The sequence below is a fragment of the Prorops nasuta genome, unplaced genomic scaffold (assembly GCF_024137725.1).
Source record: "Prorops nasuta isolate Cenicafe-Biocafe unplaced genomic scaffold, Cenicafe_Pnas_1.2 PNAS00001, whole genome shotgun sequence".
NCBI lineage: Eukaryota > Metazoa > Arthropoda > Insecta > Hymenoptera > Bethylidae > Prorops > Prorops nasuta.
This window is the reverse complement of record NW_027116798.1, coordinates 476,975-499,691: the sequence shown is the minus strand read 5'-3', so window position 1 is coordinate 499,691 and position 22,717 is coordinate 476,975.

Genomic DNA, 22,717 nt, shown 5'->3' with positions numbered 1-22,717 from the left:
CAATGACCAGATGTGACCCACCCTAGTCCAATATAAGTACTCAATGACCCCATGTGACCCCCCCTAGTCCTATATAAGTACTCAATGACCCCATGTGACCCACCCTATTCCTGTATAAGTACTCAATGGCCCCATGTGACTCCCCTAGTCCTATATAAGTACTCAATGACCCCATGTGACCCACCCTAGTCCAATATAAGTACTCAATGACCCCATGTGACCCACCCTAGTCCAATATAAGTACTCAATGACCCCAAGTGACCCCCCCTAGTCCTATATAAGTACTCAATGACCCCATGTGAACCACCCTATTCCTATATAAGTACTCAATGACCACATGTTACCCACCCTAGTCTTATATAAGTACTCAATGACCCCATGTGACCCACCCTAGTCCTATATAAGTACTCAATGACCCCATGCGACACCCCCATGTCCTATATAAGTACTGAATGACCCTATGTGACCCCCCTAGTCCTATATAAGTACTCAATGACCCCATGTGACCCACCCTAATCTTATATAAGTACTCAATCACCCCATGTGACCCACCCTAGTACTATATAAGTACTCAATGACTCCATGTGACCACACTTAGTCCTATCTAAGTACTCAATGACCCCGTGTGACCCAGTCTAGTCCTATATAAGTCCTCGATGACCCCATGTGACCCACTCTAGTCCCATGTAAGGACTCAATGACCCCATGTGACCCACCCTAGTCCTATATAAGTACTCAATGACGGCATGTGACCCACCATAGTCCTATATAAGTACTCAATGACCCCATGTGACCCACCCTATTCCTATATAAGTTCACAATTACCCCATGTGTCCCACCCTAGTCCTATATAAGTACTCAATGACCCCATGTGACCCCCCATGTCCTATATAAGTACTAAATGACCCCATTTCTCCCACCCTAGTCGTATATAAGTTCTCCGTGACGCCATGTGAGCCACCCTAGTCCTATATACGTACTCAATGACCCCATGTGACCCCCCCTAGTCCTATATAAGTACTCAATGACCCCAGGTCAGCCACCCTAGTCCTATATAAGTACTCAATGACCCCATGTGACCCCCCCTAGTCCTGTATAAGTACTCTATGATCCAATGTGACCAACCCTAGTCCTATATAAGTGCTCAATGACCCCATGCGACCCCCCCATGTCCTATATAAGTACTCAATGACCCCATGTGACCCTCCTAGTCCTATATAAGTACTCAATGACCCCATGTGACCCACCCTAGTCTTATATAAGTACTCAATGACCCCATGTGACCCACCCTAGTACTATATAAGTACTCAATGAATCCATGTGACCACACCTAGTCCTATCTAAGTACTCAATAAACCCGTGTGACCCAGCCTAGTCCTATATAAGTACTCGATGACCCCATGTGACCCACTCTAGTCCCATGTAAGAACTCAATGACCCCATGTGACCCACCCTAGTCCTATATAAGTACTCAATGAACCCATTTGACCCACCCTAGTCCAATATAAGTACTCAATGACCCCATGTGGCCCACCCTAGTCCTATATAAGTACTCAATGACGGCATGTGACCCACCATAGTCCTATACAAGTACTCAATGACCCCATGTGACCCCCCCTAGTCCTATATAAGTACTCAATGACCCCAGGTCAGCCACCCTAGTCCTATATAAGTACTCAATGACCCCATGTGACCCACCCTAATCCTATATAAGTACTCAATGACCCCATGTGACCCCCCCTAGTCCTATATAAGTACTCAATGACCCCATGTGACCCACCCTATTCCTAAATAAGTTCATAATGACCCCAAGTGACCCACCCTAGTCCTATATAAGTACTCAATGACCCCATGTGACACCCCCATGTCCTATATAAGTACTAAATGACCCCATTTCTCCCACCCTAATCGTATATAAGTTCTCCATGACGCCATGTGACCCACCCTAGTCCTATATAAGTACTAAACGACCCCATGTGACCCCCCCCCCTAGTCCTATATAAGTACTCAATGATCCCAGGTCAGCCACCCTAGTCCTATATAAGTACTCAATGACCACATGTGACCCCTCCTAGTCCTATATAAAAACTCAATGACCCCATGTGACCCACCCTAGTCCTATATAAGTACTCAATGACCCCGTGTGACCCAGCCTAGTACTATATAAGTACTCAATGACCCCATGTGACCCACCCTAGTCCCATGTAAGGACTCAATGACCCATGTGACCCACCCTAGTCCTATATAAGTGCTCAATGACCACATGTGACCCACCCTAGTCCAATATATGTACTCAATGACCCCATGTGACCCACCCTAGTCCTATATAAGTACACAATGACCCAGGTGACCCACCCTAGTCCTATGTAAGTACTCAATGACCCAATGTGACCCACCCTAGTCCTATATAAGTACTCAATGACCCCATGTGACGCAACCTAGTCCTATATAAGTACTCAATGATACCATGTGACCCACCCTAGTCCTATATAAGTACTCAATGACAACATTTGACCCACCCTACTCCTATATAAGTACTCAATGACCCCATGTGACCCACCCTAGTCCTATATAAGTACTCAATGACCCCATGTGACCCACCCTACTCCTATATAAATACTCAATGACACCATGTGACCCACCCTAGTCCTATATATGTACTCAGTGACCCCATGTGACCCCCCCTAGTCCCATATAAGTACTCAATGACCCCATGTGACCCACCCTAGTCCTATATAAGTACTCAATGACCCCATGTGAACCACCCTAGTCCTATATAAGTACTAAATGACCCCATGTCACCCACCCTAGTCCTATATAAGTTCACAATGACCCCATGTGACCCACCCTAGTCCTATATAAGTACTCAATGACCCCATGTGACCCCCCCGTGTCCTATATAAGTACTCAATGACCCCATGTCTCCCACCCTAGTCGTATATAAGTTCTCCATGACGCCATGTGACCCACCCAAGTCCTATATAAGTACTCAATGACCCCATGTGACCCCCCCTAGTGCTATATAAGTACTCAATGACTCCAGGTCAGCCACCCTAGTCCTATATAAGTACTCAATGACCCCATGTGACCCCCCCTAGTCCTATATAAGTACTCAATGAACCCATGTGACCCCCCCTAGTCCTATATAAGTACTCAATGACCACATGTGACCCCCCCTAGTCCTATATAAGTACTCAATGACCCCATGTGACCCATTCTATTCCTATATAAGTACTCAATGACCCCATGTGACCCCCCCTAGTCCTATATAAGTACTCAATGACCACATGTGACCCCCCCTAGTCCTATATAAGTACTCAATGACCTCATGTCACCCATTCTATTCCTATATAAGTACTCAATGACCGCATGTGACCCCCCCTAGTCCAAATAAGTACTCAATGACCACATGTGACCCCCCCTAGTCCTATATAAGTACTCAATGACCCCATGTAACCCCCCCATGTCCTATATAAGTACTAAATGACCCCATGTCTCCCACCCTAGTCGTATATAAGTTCTCCATGACGCCATGTGACCCACCCTAGTCCTATATAAGTACTCAATGACCCCATGTGATTCCCCCTAGTCCTATATAAGTACTCAATGACCCCATGTGACGCAACCTAGTCCTATATAAGTACTCAATGATTCCATGTGACCCACCCTAGTCCTATATAAGTACTCAATGACAACATTTGACCCACCCTACTCCTATATAAGTACTCAATGACCCCATGTGACCCACCCTAGTCCTATATAAGTACTCAATGACCCCATGTGACCCACCCTACTCCTATTTAAATACTCAATGACACCATGTGACCCACCCTAGTCCTATATATGTGCTCAATGACCCCATGTGACCCCCCCTAATCCCATATAAGTACTCAATGACCCCACGTGACCCACCCTAGTCCTATATAAGTACTCAATGACCCCATGTGAACCACCCTAGTCTTATATAAGTACTAAATGACCCCATGTCACCCACCCTAGTCCTATATAAGTTCACAATGACCCCATGTGTCCCACCCTAGTCCTATATAAGTACTCAATGTTCCCATGTGACCCCCCCGTGTCCTATATAAGTACTCAATGACCCCATGTCTCCCACCCTAGTCGTATATAAGTTCTCCATGACGCCATGTGACCCACCCAAGTCCTATATAAGTACTCAATGACCCCATGTGACCCCCCCTAGTGCTATATAAGTACTCAATGACTCCAGGTCAGCCACCCTAGTCCTATATAAGTACTCAATGACCCCATGTGACCCCCCCTAGTCCTATATAAGTACTCAATGAACCCATGTGACCCCCCTAGTCCTATATAAGTACTCAATGACCACATGTGACCCCCCCTAGTCGTATATAAGTTCTCCATGACGCCATGTGACCCACCCTAGTCCTATATAAGTACTCAATGACCCCATGTGACCCCCCCTAGTCCTATATAAGTACTCAATGACCCCATGTGACCCACCCTATTCCTATATAAGTTCACAATTACCCCATGTGACCCACCCTAGTCCTATATAAGTACTCAATGACCCCATGTGACCCCCCCATGTCCTATATAAGTACTAAATGACCCCATGTCTCCCACCCTATTCCTGTATAAGTACTCAATGACCCCATGTGACCCCCCTAGTCCTATATAAGTACTCAATGACCCCATGTGACCCCCCCTAGTCCTATATAAGTACTCAATGACCTCAGGTCAGCCACCCTAGTCCTATATAAGTACTCAATGACACCATGTGACCCCCCTAGACCTATATAAGTACTCAATGACCCCATGTGACCCACCCTAGTCCTATATAAGTACTCAATGACTCCATGTGACCACACCTAGTCCTATCTAAGTACTCAATGACCCCGTGTGACCCAGCCTAGTACTATATAAGTACTCAATGACCCCATGTGACCCACCCTAGTCCTATATAAGTGCTCAATGACCACATGTGACCCACCCTAGTCCAATATATGTACTCAATGACCCCATGTGACCCACCCTAGTCCTATATAAGTACACAATGACCCAGGTGACCCACCCTAGTCCTATGTAAGTATTCAATGACCCAATGTGACCCACCCTAGTCCTATATAAGTACTCAATGACCCCATGTGACGCAACCTAGTCCTATATAAGTACTCAATGATACCATGTGACCCACCCTAGTCCTATATAAGTACTCAATGACAACATTTGACCCACCCTACTCCTATATAAGTACTCAATGACCCTATGTGACCCACCCTAGTCCTATATAAGTACTCAATGACCCCATGTGACCCACCCTACTCCTATATAAATACTCAATGACACCATGTGACCCACCCTAGTCCTATATAAGTACTAAATGACCCCATGTCACCCACCCTAGTCCTATATAAGTTCACAATGACCCCATGTGACCCACCCTAGTCCTATATAAGTACTCAATGACCCCATGTGACACCCCCATGTCCTATATAAGTACTAAATGACCCCATTTCTCCCACCCTAATCGTATATAAGTTCTCCATGACGCCATGTGACCCACCCTAGTCCTATATAAGTACTAAACGACCCCATGTGACCCCCCCCCCTAGTCCTATATAAGTACTCAATGATCCCAGGTCAGCCACCCTAGTCCTATATAAGTACTCAATGACCACATGTGACCCCTCCTAGTCCTATGTAAAAACTCAATGACCCCATGTGACCCACCCTAGTCCTATATAAGTACTCAATGACTCCATGTGACCACACCTAGTCCTATCTAAGTACTCAATGACCCCGTGTGACCCAGCCTAGTACTATATAAGTACTCAATGACCCCATGTGACCCACCCTAGTCCCATGTAAGGACTCAATGACCCCATGTGACCCACCCTAGTCCTATATAAGTGCTCAATGACCACATGTGACCCACCCTAGTCCAATATATGTACTCAATGACCCCATGTGACCCACCCTAGTCCTATATAAGTACACAATGACCCAGGTGACCCACCCTAGTCCTATGTAAGTACTCAATGACCCAATGTGACCCACCCTAGTCCTATATAAGTACTCAATGACCCCATGTGACGCAACCTAGTCCTATATAAGTACTCAATGATACCATGTGACCCACCCTAGTCCTATATAAGTACTCAATGACAACATTTGACCCACCCTACTCCTATATAAGTACTCAATGACCCCATGTGACCCACCCTAGTCCTATATAAGTACTCAATGACCCCATGTGACCCACCCTACTCCTATATAAATACTCAATGACACCATGTGACCCACCCTAGTCCTATATATGTGCTCAATGACCCCATGTGACCCCCCCTAGTCCCATATAAGTACTCAATGACCCCATGTGACCCACCCTAGTCCTATATAAGTACTCAATGACCCCATGTGAACCACCCTAGTCCTATATAAGTACTAAATGACCCCATGTCACCCACCCTAGTCCTATATAAGTTCACAATGACCCCATGTGACCCACCCTAGTCCTATATAAGTACTCAATGACCCCATGTGACCCCCCCGTGTCCTATATAAGTACTCAATGACCCCATGTCTCCCACCCTAGTCGTATATAAGTTCTCCATGACGCCATGTGACCCACCCAAGTCCTATATAAGTACTCAATGACCCCATGTGACCCCCCCTAGTGCTTTATAAGTACTCAATGACTCCAGGTCAGCCACCCTAGTCCTATATAAGTACTCAATGACCCCATGTGACCCCCCCTAGTCCTATATAAGTACTCAATGAACCCATGTGACCCCCCCTAGTCCTATATAAGTACTCAATGACCACATGTGACCCCCCCTAGTCCTATATAAGTACTCAATGACCCCATGTGACCCATTCTATTCCTATATAAGTACTCAATGACCCCATGTGACCCCCCCTAGTCCTATATAAGTACTCAATGACCACATGTGACCCCCCCTAGTCCTATATAAGTACTCAATGACCTCATGTCACCCATTCCATTCCTATATAAGTACTCAATGACCCCATGTGACCCCCCCTAGTCCAAATAAGTACTCAATGACCACATGTGACCCCCCCTAGTCCTATATAAGTACTCAATGACCCCATGTGACCCCCCCATGTCCTATATAAGTACCAAATGACCCCATGTCTCCCACCCTAGTCGTATATAAGTTCTCCATGACGCCATGTGACCCACCCTAGTCCTATATAAGTACTCAATGACCCCATGTGATCCCCCCTAGTCCTATATAAGTACTCAATGACACCATGTGACGCAACCTAGTCCTATATAAGTACTCAATGATTCCATGTGACCCACCCTAGTCCTATATAAGTACTCAATGACAACATTTGACCCACCCTACTCCTATATAAGTACTCAATGACCCCATGTGACCCACCCTAGTCCTATATAAGTACTCAATGACCCCATGTGACCCACCATACTCCTATTTAAATACTCAATGACACCATGTGACCCACCCTAGTCCTATATATGTGCTCAATGACCCCATGTGACCCCCCCTAATCCCATATAAGTACTCAATGACCCCACGTGACCCACCCTAGTCCTATATAAGTACTCAATGACCCCATGTGAACCACCCTAATCCAATATAAGTACTAAATGACCCCATGTCACCCACCCTAGTCCTATATAAGTTCACAATGACCCCATGTGACCCACCCTAGTCCTATATAAGTACTCAATGACCCCATGTGACCCCCCCTAGTGCTTTATAAGTACTCAATGACTCCAGGTCAGCCACCCTAGTCCTATATAAGTACTCAATGACCCCATGTGACCCCCCCTAGTCCTATATAAGTACTCAATGAACCCATGTGACCCCCCCTAGTCCTATATAAGTACTCAATGACCACATGTGACCCCCCCTAGTCCTATATAAGTACTCAATGACCCCATGTGACCCATTCTATTCCTATATAAGTACTCAATGACCCCATGTGACCCCCCCTAGTCCTATATAAGTACTCAATGACCACATGTGACCCCCCCTAGTCCTATATAAGTACTCAATGACCTCATGTCACCCATTCTATTCCTATATAAGTACTCAATGACCCCATGTGACCCCCCCTAGTCCAAATAAGTACTCAATGACCACATGTGACCCCCCCTAGTCCTATATAAGTACTCAATGACCCCATGTGACCCCCCCATGTCCTATATAAGTACTAAATGACCCCATGTCTCCCACCCTAGTCGTATATAAGTTCTCCATGACGCCATGTGACCCACCCTAGTCCTATATAAGTACTCAATGACCCCATGTGATCCCCCCTAGTCCTATATAAGTACTCAATGACCCCATGTGACGCAACCTAGTCCTATATAAGTACTCAATGATTCCATGTGACCCACCCTAGTCCTATATAAGTACTCAATGACAACATTTGACCCACCCTTCTCCTATATAAGTACTCAATGACCCCATGTGACCCACCCTAGTCCTATATAAGTACTCAATGACCCCATGTGACCCACCATACTCCTATTTAAATACTCAATGACACCATGTGACCCACCCTAGTCCTATATATGTGCTCAATGACCCCATGTGACCCCCCCTAATCCCATATAAGTACTCAATGACCCCACGTGACCCACCCTAGTCCTATATAAGTACTCAATGACCCCATGTGAACCACCCTAATCCTATATAAGTACTAAATGACCCCATGTCACCCACCCTAGTCCTATATAAGTTCACAATGACCCCATGTGACCCACCCTAGTCCTATATAAGTACTCAATGACCCCATGTGACCCCTCCGTGTCCTATATAAGTACTCAATGACCCCATGTCTCCCACCCTAGTCGTATATAAGTTCTCCATGACGCCATGTGACCCACCCAAGTCCTATATAAGTACTCAATGACCCCATGTGACCCCCCCTAGTGCTATATAAGTACTCAATGACTCCAGGTCAGCCACCCTAGTCCTATATAAGTACTCAATGACCCCATGTGACCCCCCCTAGTCCTATATAAGTACTCAATGAACCCATGTGACCCCCCTAGTCCTATATAAGTACTCAATGACCACATGTGACCCCCCCTAGTCGTATATAAGTTCTCCATGACGCCATGTGACCCACCCTAGTCCTATATAAGTACTCAATGACCCCATGTGACCCCCCCTAGTCCTATATAAGTACTCAATGACCCCATGTGACCCACCCTATTCCTATATAAGTTCACAATTACCCCATGTGACCCACCCTAGTCCTATATAAGTACTCAATGACCCCATGTGACCCCCCCATGTCCTATATAAGTACTAAATGACCCCATGTCTCCCACCCTATTCCTGTATAAGTACTCAATGACCCCATGTGACCCCCCTAGTCCTATATAAGTACTCAATGACCCCATGTGACCCCCCCTAGTCCTATATAAGTACTCAATGACCTCAGGTCAGCCACCCTAGTCCTATATAAGTACTCAATGACACCATGTGACCCCCCTAGACCTATATAAGTACTCAATGACCCCATGTGACCCACCCTAGTCCTATATAAGTACTCAATGACCCCATGTGACCCCCCCTAGTCCTATATAAGTACTCAATGACCCCATGTGGCCCACCCTATTCCTGTATAAGTACTCAATGACCCCATGTGACTCCCCTAGTCCTATATAAGTACTCAATGACCCCATGTGACCCACCCTAGTCCAATATAAGTACTCAATGACCCCATGTGACCCCCCCATGTCCTATATAAGTACTAAATGACCCCATGTCTCCCACCCTATTCCTGTATAAGTACTCAATGACCCCATGTGACCCCCCTAGTCCTATATAAGTACTCAATGACCCCATGTGACCCCCCCTAGTCCTATATAAGTACTCAATGACCTCAGGTCAGCCACCCTAGTCCTATATAAGTACTCAATGACCCCATGTGACCCCCCCTAGTCCTATATAAGTACTCAATGACCCCATGTGACCCCCCCTAGTCCAAATAAGTACTCAATGACCACATGTGACCCCCCCTAGTCCTATATAAGTACTCAATGACCCCATGTGACCCCCCCATGTCCTATATAAGTACTAAATGACCCCATGTCTCCCACCCTAGTCGTATATAAGTTCTCCATGACGCCATGTGACCCACCCTAGTCCTATATAAGTACTCAATGACCCCATGTGATCCCCCCTAGTCCTATATAAGTACTCAATGACCCCATGTGACGCAACCTAGTCCTATATAAGTACTCAATGATTCCATGTGACCCGCCCTAGTCCTATATAAGTACTCAATGACAACATTTGACCCACCCTACTCCTATATAAGTACTCAATGACCCCATGTGACCCACCCTAGTCCTAAATAAGTACTCAATGACCCCATGTGACCCACCCTACTCCTATTTAAATACTCAATGACACCATGTGACCCACCCTAGTCCTATATATGTGCTCAATGACCCCATGTGACCCCCCCTAATCCCATATAAGTACTCAATGACCCCACGTGACCCACCCTAGTCCTATATAAGTACTCAATGACCCCATGTGAACCACCTTAGTCCTATATAAGTACTAAATGACCCCATGTCACCCACCCTAGTCCTATATAAGTTCAAAATGACCCCATGTGACCCACCCTAGTCCTATATAAGTACTCAATGACCCCATGTGACCCCCCCGTGTCCTATATAAGTACTCAATGACCCCATGTCTCCCACCCTAGTCGTATATAAGTTCTCCATGACGCCATGTGACCCACCCAAGTCCTATATAAGTACTCAATGACCCCATGTGACCCCCCCTAGTGCTATATAAGTACTCAATGACTCCAGGTCAGCCACCCTAGTCCTATATAAGTACTCAATGACCCCATGTGACCCCCCCTAGTACTATATAAGTACTCAATGAACCCATGTGACCCCCCTAGTCCTATATAAGTACTCAATGACCACATGTGACCCCCCCTAGTCCTATATAAGTACTCAATGACCCCATGTGACCCCCCCATGTCCTATATAAGTACTCAATGACCCCATGTGACCCCCCCTAGTCCTGTATAAGTACTCAATGACCCCATGTGACCCCCCTAGTCCTATATAAGTACTCAATGACCCCATGTGACCCCCCCTAGTCCTATATAAGTACTCAATGACCTCAGGTCAGCCACCCTAGTCCTATATAAGTACTCAATGACACCATGTGACCCCCCTAGACCTATATAAGTACGCAATGACCCCATGTGACCCACCCTAGTCCTATATAAGTACTCAATGACCCCATGTGACCCCCCCTAGTCCTATATAAGTACTCAATGACCCCATGTGACCCACCCTATTCCTGTATAAGTACTCAATGACCCCATGTGACTCCCCTAGTCCTATATAAGTACTCAATGACCCCATGTGACCCACCCTAGTCCAATATAAGTACTCAATGACACCATGTGACCCCCCATGTCCTATATAAGTACTCAATGACCCCATGTCTCCCACCCTATTCCTGTATAAGTACTCAATGACCCCATGTGACCCACCCTATTCCTGTATAAGTACTCAATGACCCCATGTGACTCCCCTAGTCCCATATAAGTACTCAATGACCCCATGTGACCCACCCTAGTCCTATATAAGTACTCAATGACCCCATGTGAACCACCCTAGTCCTATATAAGTACTAAATGACCCCATGTCACCCACCCTAGTCCTATATAAGTTCACAATGACCCCATGTGACCCACCCTAGTCCTATATAAGTACTCAATGACCCCATGTGACCCCCCCGTGTCCTATATAAGTACTCAATGACCCCATGTCTCCCACCCTAGTCGTATATAAGTTCTCCATGACGCCATGTGACCCACCCAAGTCCTATATAAGTACTCAATGACCCCATGTGACCGCCCCTAGTGCTATATAAGTACTCAATGACTCCAGGTCAGCCACCCTAGTCCTATATAAGTACTCAATGACCCCATGTGACCCATTCTATTCCTATATAAGTACTCAATGACCCCATGTGACCCCCCCTAGTCCTATATAAGTACTCAATGACCACATGTGACCCCCACTAGTCCTATATAAGTACTCAATGACCTCATGTCACCCATTCTATTCCTATATAAGTACTCAATGACCCCATGTGACCCCCCCTAGTCCAAATAAGTACTCAATGACCACATGTGACCCCCCCCCTAGTCCTATATAAGTACTCAATGACCCCATGTGACCCCCCCCATGTCCTATATAAGTACTAAATGACCCCATGTCTCCCACCCTAGTCGTATATAAGTTCTCCATGACGCCATGTGACCCACCCTAGTCCTATATAAGTACTCAATGACCCCATGTGATCCCCCCTAGTCCTATATAAGTACTCAATGACCCCATGTGACGCAACCTAGTCCTATATAAGTACTCAATGATTCCATGTGACCCACCCTAGTCCTATATAAGTACTCAATGACAACATTTGACCCACCCTACTCCTATATAAGTACTCAATGACCCCATGTGACCCACCCTAGTCCTATATAAGTACTCAATGACTCCATGTGACCCACCCTACTCCTATTTAAATACTCAATGACACCATGTGACCCACCCTATTCCCATATATGTGCTCAATGACCCCATGTGACCCCCCCTAATCCCATATAAGTACTCAATGACCCCACGTGACCCACCCTAGTCCTATATAAGTACTCAATGACCCCATGTGAACCACCCTAGTCCTATATAAGTACTAAATGACCCCATGTCACCCACCCTAGTCCTATATAAGTTCACAATGACCCCATGTGACCCACCCTAGTCCTATATAAGTACTCAATGTCCCCATGTGACCCCCCCGTGTCCTATATAAGTACTCAATGACCCCATGTCTCCCACCCTAGTCGTATATAAGTTCTCCATGACGCCATGTGACCCACCCAAGTCCTATATAAGTACTCAATGACCCCATGTGACCCCCCCTAGTGCTATATAAGTACTCAATGACTCCAGGTCAGCCACCCTAGTCCTATATAAGTACTCAATGACCCCATGTGACCCCCCCTAGTCCTATATAAGTACTCAATGAACCCATGTGACCCCCCTAGTCCTATATAAGTACTCAATGACCACATGTGACCCCCCCTAGTCGTATATAAGTTCTCCATGACGCCATGTGACCCACCCTAGTCCTATATAAGTACTCAATGACCCCATGTGACCCACCCTATTCCTATATAAGTTCACAATTACCCCATGTGACCCACCCTAGTCCTATATAAGTACTCAATGACCCCATGTGACCCCTCCATGTCCTATATAAGTACTAAATGACCCCATGTCTCCCACCCTATTCCTGTATAAGTACTCAATGACCCCATGTGACCCCCCTAGTCCTATATAAGTACTCAATGACCCCATGTGACCCCCCCTAGTCCTATATAAGTACTCAATGACCTCAGGTCAGCCACCCTAGTCCTATATAAGTACTCAATGACACCATGTGACCCCCCTAGACCTATATAAGTACTCAATGACCCCATGTGACCCACCCTAGTCCTATATAAGTACTCAATGACCCCATGTGACCCCCCCTAGTCCTATATAAGTACTCAATGACCCCATGTGACCCACCCTATTCCTGTATAAGTACTCAATGACCCCATGTGACTCCCCTAGTCCTATATAAGTACTCAATGACCCCATGTGACCCACCCTAGTCCAATATAAGTACTCAATGACCCCATGTGACCCCCCCATGTCCTATATAAGTACTAAATGACCCCATGTCTCCCACCCTATTCCTGTATAAGTACTCAATGACCCCATGTGACCCCCCTAGTCCTATATAAGTACTCAATGACCCCATGTGACCCCCCCTAGTCCTATATAAGTACTCAATGACCTCAGGTCAGCCACCCTAGTCCTATATAAGTACTCAATGACACCATGTGACCCCCCTAGTCCTATATAAGTACTCAATGACCCCATGTGACCCACCCTAGTCTAATATAAGTACTCAATGACCCCATGTGACCCCCCTAGTCCTATATAAGTACTCAATGACCCCATGTGACCCCCCCTATTCCTGTATAAGTACTCAATGACCCCATGTGACTCCCCTAGTCCTACATAAGTACTCAATGACCCCATGTGACCCCCCCTAGTCCTATATAAGTACTCAATGACCCCATGTGACCCACCCTAGTCCTATATAAGTAATCAATGACCCCATGTGACCCCCCCTTGTCCTATATAAGTACTAAATGACCCCATGTCTCCCACCCTAGTCGTATATAAGTTCTCCATGACGCCATGTGAGCCACCCTAGTCCTATATAAGTACTCAATGACCCCATGTGACCCCCCCTAGTCCTATATAAGTACTCAATGACCTCAGGTCAGCCACCCTAGTCCTATATAAGTACTCAGTGACCCCCCCTAGTCCCATATAAGTACTCAATGACCCCATGTGACCCACCCTAGTCCTATATAAGTACTCAATGACCCCATGCGACCCCCCCATGTCCTATATAAGTACTCAATGACCCCATGTGACCCCCCTAGTCCTATATAAGTACTCATTGACCCCATGTGACCCACCCTAGTCTTCTATAAGTACTCAATGACCACATGTGACCCACCCTAGTACTATATAAGTACTCAATGACTCCATGTGACCACACCTAGTCCTATCTAAGAACTCAATGACCCCGTTCGACCCAGTCTAGTCCTATATAAGTACTCAATGACTCCAGGTCAGCCACCCTAGTCCTATATAAGTACTCAATGACCCTATGTGACCCCCCCTAGTCCTATATAAGTACTCAATGAACCCAGGTCAGCCACCCTAGTCCTATATAAGTACTCAATGACCCCATGTGACCCCCCCTAGTTGTATATAAGTACTCAATGACCGCATGTCAGCCACCCTAGTCCTATATAAATACTCAATGACCCCATGTGACCCCCCCTTGTCCTATATAAGTACTCAATGACCCCATGTGACCCTCCCTAGTCCTATATAAGTAATCAGTAACCCCATGTGACCCCCCATGTCCTATATAAGTACTAAATGACCCCATGTCTCCCACCCTAGTCGTATATAAGTTCTCCATGACGCCATGTGAGCCACCCTAGTCCTATATAAGTACTCAATGACCCCATGTGACCCCCCCTAGTCCTATATAAGTACTCAATGACCCCAGGTCAGCCACCCTAGTCCTATATAAGTACTCAATGACCCCATGTGACCCCCCCTAGTCCTATATAAGTACTCTATGACCCCATGTGACCCACCCTAGTCCTATATAAGTACACAATGACCCCATGCGACCCCCCCATGTCCTATATAAGTACTGAATGACCCCATGTGACCCCCCTAGTCCTATATAAGTACTCAATGACTCCATGTGACCACACTTAGTCCTATCTAAGTACTCAATGACCCCGTGTGACCCAGTCTAGTCCTATATAAGTCCTCGATGACCCCATGTGACCCACTCTAGTCCCATGTAAGGACTCAATGACCCCATGTGACCCACCCTAGTCCTATATAAGTACTCAATGACGGCATGTGACCCACCATAGTCCTATATAAGTACTCAATGACGGCATGTGACCCACCATAGTCCTATATAAGTACTCAATGACCCCATGTGACCCACCCTATTCTTATATAAGTTCACAAATACCCCATGTGACCCACCCTAGTCCTATATAAGTACTCAATGACCCCATGTGACTCCCCATGTCCTATATAAGTACTAAATGACCCCATGTCTCCCACCCTAGTCGTATATAAGTTCTCCATGACGCCATGTGAGCCACCCTAGTCCTATATACGTACTCAATGACCCCATGTGACCCCCCCTAGTCCTATATAAGTACTCAATGACCCCAGGTCAGCCACCCTAGTCCTATATAATTACTCAATGACCCCATGTGACCCCCCCTAGTCCTGTATAAGTAGTCTATGATCCCATGTGACCAACCCTAGTCCTATATAATTACTCAATGACCCCATGTGACCCCCCCTAGTCCTATATAAGTACTCAATGACCCCATGTGACCCACCCTAGTCCTATATAAGTAATCAATGACCCCATGTGACCCCCCCTTGTCCTATATAAGTACTAAATGACCCCATGTCTCCCACCCTAGTCGTATATAAGTTCTCCATGACGCCATGTGAGCCACCCTAGTCCTATATAAGTACTCAATGACCCCATGTGACCCCCCCTAGTCCTATATAAGTACTCAATGACCTCAGGTCAGCCACCCTAGTCCTATATAAGTACTCAGTGACCCCCCCTAGTCCCATATAAGTACTCAATGACCCCATGTGACCCACCCTAGTCCTATATAAGTACTCAATGACCCCATGCGACCCCCCCATGTCCTATATAAGTACTCAATGACCCCATATGACCCCCCTAGTCCTATATAAGTACTCATTGACCCCATGTGACCCACCCTAGTCTTCTATAAGTACTCAATGACCACATGTGACCCACCCTAGTACTATATAAGTACTCAATGACTCCATGTGACCACACCTAGTCCTATCTAAGAACTCAATGACCCCGTTCGACCCAGTCTAGTCCTATATAAGTACTCAATGACTCCAGGTCAGCCACCCTAGTCCTATATAAGTACTCAATGACCCTATGTGACCCCCCCTAGTCCTATATAAGTACTCAATGAACCCAGGTCAGCCACCCTAGTCCTATATAAGTACTCAATGACCCCATGTGACCCCCCCTAGTTGTATATAAGTACTCAATGACCGCATGTCAGCCACCCTAGTCCTATATAAATACTCAATGACCCCATGTGACCCCCCCTTGTCCTATATAAGTACTCAATGACCCCATGTGACCCTCCCTAGTCCTATATAAGTAATCAGTAACCCCATGTGACCCCCCATGTCCTATATAAGTACTAAATGACCCCATGTCTCCCACCCTAGTCGTATATAAGTTCTCCATGACGCCATGTGAGCCACCCTAGTCCTATATAAGTACTCAATGACCCCATGTGACCCCCCCTAGTCCTATATAAGTACTCAATGACCCCAGGTCAGCCACCCTAGTCCTATATAAGTACTCAATGACCCCATGTGACCCCCCCTAGTCCTATATAAGTACTCTATGACCCCATGTGACCCACCCTAGTCCTATATAAGTACACAATGACCCCATGCGACCCCCCCATGTCCTATATAAGTACTGAATGACCCCATGTGACCCCCCTAGTCCTATATAAGTACTCAATGACTCCATGTGACCACACTTAGTCCTATCTAAGTACTCAATGACCCCGTGTGACCCAGTCTAGTCCTATATAAGTCCTCGATGACCCCATGTGACCCACTCTAGTCCCATGTAAGGACTCAATGACCCCATGTGACCCACCCTAGTCCTATATAAGTACTCAATGACGGCATGTGACCCACCATAGTCCTATATAAGTACTCAATGACGGCATGTGACCCACCATAGTCCTATATAAGTACTCAATGACCCCATGTGACCCACCCTATTCTTATATAAGTTCACAAATACCCCATGTGACCCACCCTAGTCCTATATAAGTACTCAATGACCCCATGTGACTCCCCATGTCCTATATAAGTACTAAATGACCCCATGTCTCCCACCCTAGTCGTATATAAGTTCTCCATGACGCCATGTGAGCCACCCTAGTCCTATATACGTACTCAATGACCCCATGTGACCCCCCCTAGTCCTATATAAGTACTCAATGACCCCAGGTCAGCCACCCTAGTCCTATATAATTACTCAATGACCCCATGTGACCCCCCCTAGTCCTGTATAAGTAGTCTATGATCCCATGTGACCAACCCTAGTCCTATATAAGTGCTCAATGACCCCATGCGACCCCCCCATGTCCTATATAAGTACTCAATGACCCCATGTGACCCTCCTAGTCCTATATAAGTACTCAATGACCCCATGTGACCCACCCTAGTCTTCTATAAGTACTCAATGACCACATGTGACCCACCCTAGTACTATATAAGTACTCAATGACCCCATGTGACTCCCCATGTCCTATATAAGTACTAAATGACCCCATGTCTCCCACCCTTGTCGTATATAAGTTCTCCATGACGCCATGTGAGCCACCCTAGTCTTATATAAGTACTCAATGACCCCATGTGACCCACCCTAGTACTATATAAGTACTCAATGACCCCATGTGACCCACCCTAGTCCAATATAAGTACTCAATGACCCCATGTGGCCCACCCTAGTCCTATATAAGTACTCAATGACGGCATGTGACCCACCATAGTCCTATACAAGTACTCAATGACCCCATGTGACCCCCCCTAGTCCTATATAAGTACTCAATGACCCCAGGTCAGCCACCCTAGTCCCATATAAGTACTCAATGACCCCATGTGACCCCCCCTTGTCTTATATAAGTACTCAATGACCCCATGTGACCCCCCTAGTCCTATATAAGTACTGAATGTCCCCATATGACCCACCCTATTCCTATATAAGTTCACAATTACCCCATATGACCCACCCTAGTCCTATATAAGTACTCAATGACCCCATGTGACCCCCCCATGTCCTATATAAGTACTAAATGACCCCATGTCTCCCACCCTAGTCGTATATAAGTTCTCCATTACCCCATGTCTCCCACCCTAGTCGTATATAAGTACTCGATGACATCAGGTCAGCCACCCTAGTCCTATATAAGTACTCAATGACCCCATGTAACCCCTCCTAGTTTTATATAAGTACTCAATGACCGCATGTCAGCCACCCTAGTCCTATATAAGTACTCAATGACCCCATGTGACCCCCCCTTGTCCTATATAATTACTCAATGACCCCATGTGACCCCCCCTAGTCCTGTATAAGTACTCTATGATCCCATGTGACCAACCCTACTCCTATATAAGTGCTCAATGACCCCATGCGACCCCCCCATGTCCTATATAAGTACTCAAAGACCCCATGTGACCCACCCTATTCCTATATAAGTTCACAATTACCCCATGTGACCCACCCTAGTCCTATATAAGTAATCGATGACCCCATGTGACCCCCCCATGTCCTATATAAGTACTAAATGACCCCATGTCTCCCACCCTAGTCGTATATAAGTTCTCCATGACGCCATGTGAGCCACCCTAGTCCTATATAAGTACTCAATGACCCCATGTGACACCCCTAGTCCTATATAAGTACTCAATGACCCCATGTGACCCACCCAGGTCCAATATAAGTACTCAATGACCCCATGTGACCCCCCCTAGTCCTATATAAGTACTCAATGACCCCATGTGACCCACCCTATTCCTGTATAAGTACTCAATGGCCCCATGTGACTCCCCTAGTCCTATATAAGTACTCAATGACCCCATGTGACCCACCCTAGTCCAATATAAGTACTCAATGACCCCATGTGACCCACCCTAGTCCAATATAAGTACTCAATGACCCCAAGTGACCCCCCCTAGTCCTATATAAGTACTCAATGACCCCATGTGACCCACCCTATTCCTATATAAGTACTCAATGACCACATGTGACCCACCCTAGTCTTATATAAGTACTCAATGACCCCATGTGACCCACCCTAGTCCTATATAAGTACTCAATGACCCCATGTGACCCCCCCTAGTCCTATATAAGTACTCAATGACCTCAGGTCAGCCACCCTAGTCCTATATATGTACTCAGTGACCCCCCCTAGTCCCATATAAGTACTCAATGACCCCATGTGACCCACCCTAGTCCTATATAAGTACTCAATGGCCCCATGCGACCCCCCCATGTCCTATATAAGTACTCAATGACCCCATGTGACCCCCCTAGTCCTATATAAGTACTCATTGACCCCATGTGACCCACCCTAGTCTTCTATAAGTTCTCAATGACCACATGTGACCCACCCTAGTACTATATAAGTACTCAATGACTCCAGGTCAGCCACCCTAGTCCTATATAAGTACTCAATGACCCCATGTGACCCCCCCTAGTCCTATATAAGTACTCAATGACCCCAGGTCAGCCACCCTAGTCCTATATAAGTACTCAATGACCCCATGTGACCCCCCCTTGTCCTGTATAAGTACTCAATGACCCCATGTGACCCTCCCTAGTCCTATATAAGTACTTAATGACCACATGTGACCCACCCTATTCCTATATAAATTCACAATTACCCCATGTGACCTACCCTAGTCCTATATAAGTACTCAATGACCCCATGTGACCCCCCATGTCCTATATAAGTATTAAATGACCCCATGTCTCCCACACTAGTCGTATATAAGTTCTCCATGACGCCATGTGATCCACCCTAGTCCTATATAAGTACTCAATGACCCCATGTGACCCCCCCTAGTCCTATATAAGTACTCAATGACCCCATGTGACCCCCCCTAGTCCTATATAAGTACTCAATGACCCCATGTGACCCACCCTATTCCTATATAAGTTCACAATTACCCCATGTGACCCACCCTAGTCCTATATAAGTAATCAGTAACCCCATGTGACCCCCCATGTCCTATATAAGTACTAAATGACCCCATGTCTCCCACCCTAGTCGTATATAAGTTCTCCATGACGCCATGTGGGCCACCCTAGTCCTATATAAGTACTCAATGACCCCATGTGACCCCCCCTAGTCCTATATAAGTACTCAATGACCCCAGGTCAGCCAACCTAGTCCTATATAAGTACTCAATGACCCCATGTGACCCCCCCTAGTCCTATATAAGTACTCTATGACCCCATGTGACCCACCCTAGTCCTATATAAGTACTCAATGACCCCATGCGACACCCCCATGTCCTATATAAGTACTGAATGACCCTATGTGACCCCCCTAGTCCTATATAAGTACTCAATGACCCCATGTGACCCACCCTAGTCCAATATAAGTACTCAATGACCCCATGTGACCCCCCCTAGTCCTATATAAGTACTCAATGACCCCATGTGACCCACCCTATTCCTGTATAAGTACTCAATGGCCCCATGTGACTCCCCTAGTCCTATATAAGTACTCAATGACCCCATGTGACCCACCCTAGTCCAATATAAGTACTCAATGACCCCATGTGACCCACCCTAGTCCAATATAAGTACTCAATGACCCCAAGTGACCCCCCCTAGTCCTATATAAGTACTCAATGACCCCATGTGACCCACCCTATTCCTATATAAGTACTCAATGACCACATGTGACCCACCCTAGTCTTATATAAGTACTCAATGACCCCATGTGACCCACCCTAGTCCTATATAAGTACTCAATGACCCCATGTGACCCCCCCTAGTCCTATATAAGTACTCAATGACCTCAGGTCAGCCACCCTAGTCCTATATATGTACTCAGTGACCCCCCCTAGTCCCATATAAGTACTCAATGACCCCATGTGACCCACCCTAGTCCTATATAAGTACTCAATGGCCCCATGCGACCCCCCCATGTCCTATATAAGTACTCAATGACCCCATGTGACCCCCCTAGTCCTATATAAGTACTCATTGACCCCATGTGACCCACCCTAGTCTTCTATAAGTTCTCAATGACCACATGTGACCCACCCTAGTACTATATAAGTACTCAATGACTCCAGGTCAGCCACCCTAGTCCTATATAAGTACTCAATGACCCCATGTGACCCCCCCTAGTCCTATATAAGTACTCAATGACCCCAGGTCAGCCACCCTAGTCCTATATAAGTACTCAATGACCCCATGTGACCCCCCCTTGTCCTGTATAAGTACTCAATGACCCCATGTGACCCTCCCTAGTCCTATATAAGTACTTAATGACCACATGTGACCCACCCTATTCCTATATAAATTCACAATTACCCCATGTGACCTACCCTAGTCCTATATAAGTACTCAATGACCCCATGTGACCCCCCATGTCCTATATAAGTATTAAATGACCCCATGTCTCCCACACTAGTCGTATATAAGTTCTCCATGACGCCATGTGATCCACCCTAGTCCTATATAAGTACTCAATGACCCCATGTGACCCCCCCTAGTCCTATATAAGTACTCAATGACCCCATGTGACCCCCCCTAGTCCTATATAAGTACTCAATGACCCCATGTGACCCACCCTATTCCTATATAAGTTCACAATTACCCCATGTGACCCACCCTAGTCCTATATAAGTAATCAGTAACCCCATGTGACCCCCCATGTCCTATATAAGTACTAAATGACCCCATGTCTCCCACCCTAGTCGTATATAAGTTCTCCATGACGCCATGTGGGCCACCCTAGTCCTATATAAGTACTCAATGACCCCATGTGACCCCCCCTAGTCCTATATAAGTACTCAATGACCCCAGGTCAGCCAACCTAGTCCTATATAAGTACCCAATGACCCCATGTGACCCCCCCTAGTCCTATATAAGTACTCTATGACCCCATGTGACCCACCCTAGTCCTATATAAGTACTCAATGACCCCATGCGACACCCCCATGTCCTATATAAGTACTGAATGACCCTATGTGACCCCCCTAGTCCTATATAAGTACTCAATGACCCCATGTGACCCACCCTAATCTTATATAAGTACTCAATCACCCCATGTGACCCACCCTAGTACTATATAAGTACTCAATGACTCCATGTGACCACACTTAGTCCTATCTAAGTACTCAATGACCCCGTGTGACCCAGTATATTCCTATATAAGTCCTCGATGACCC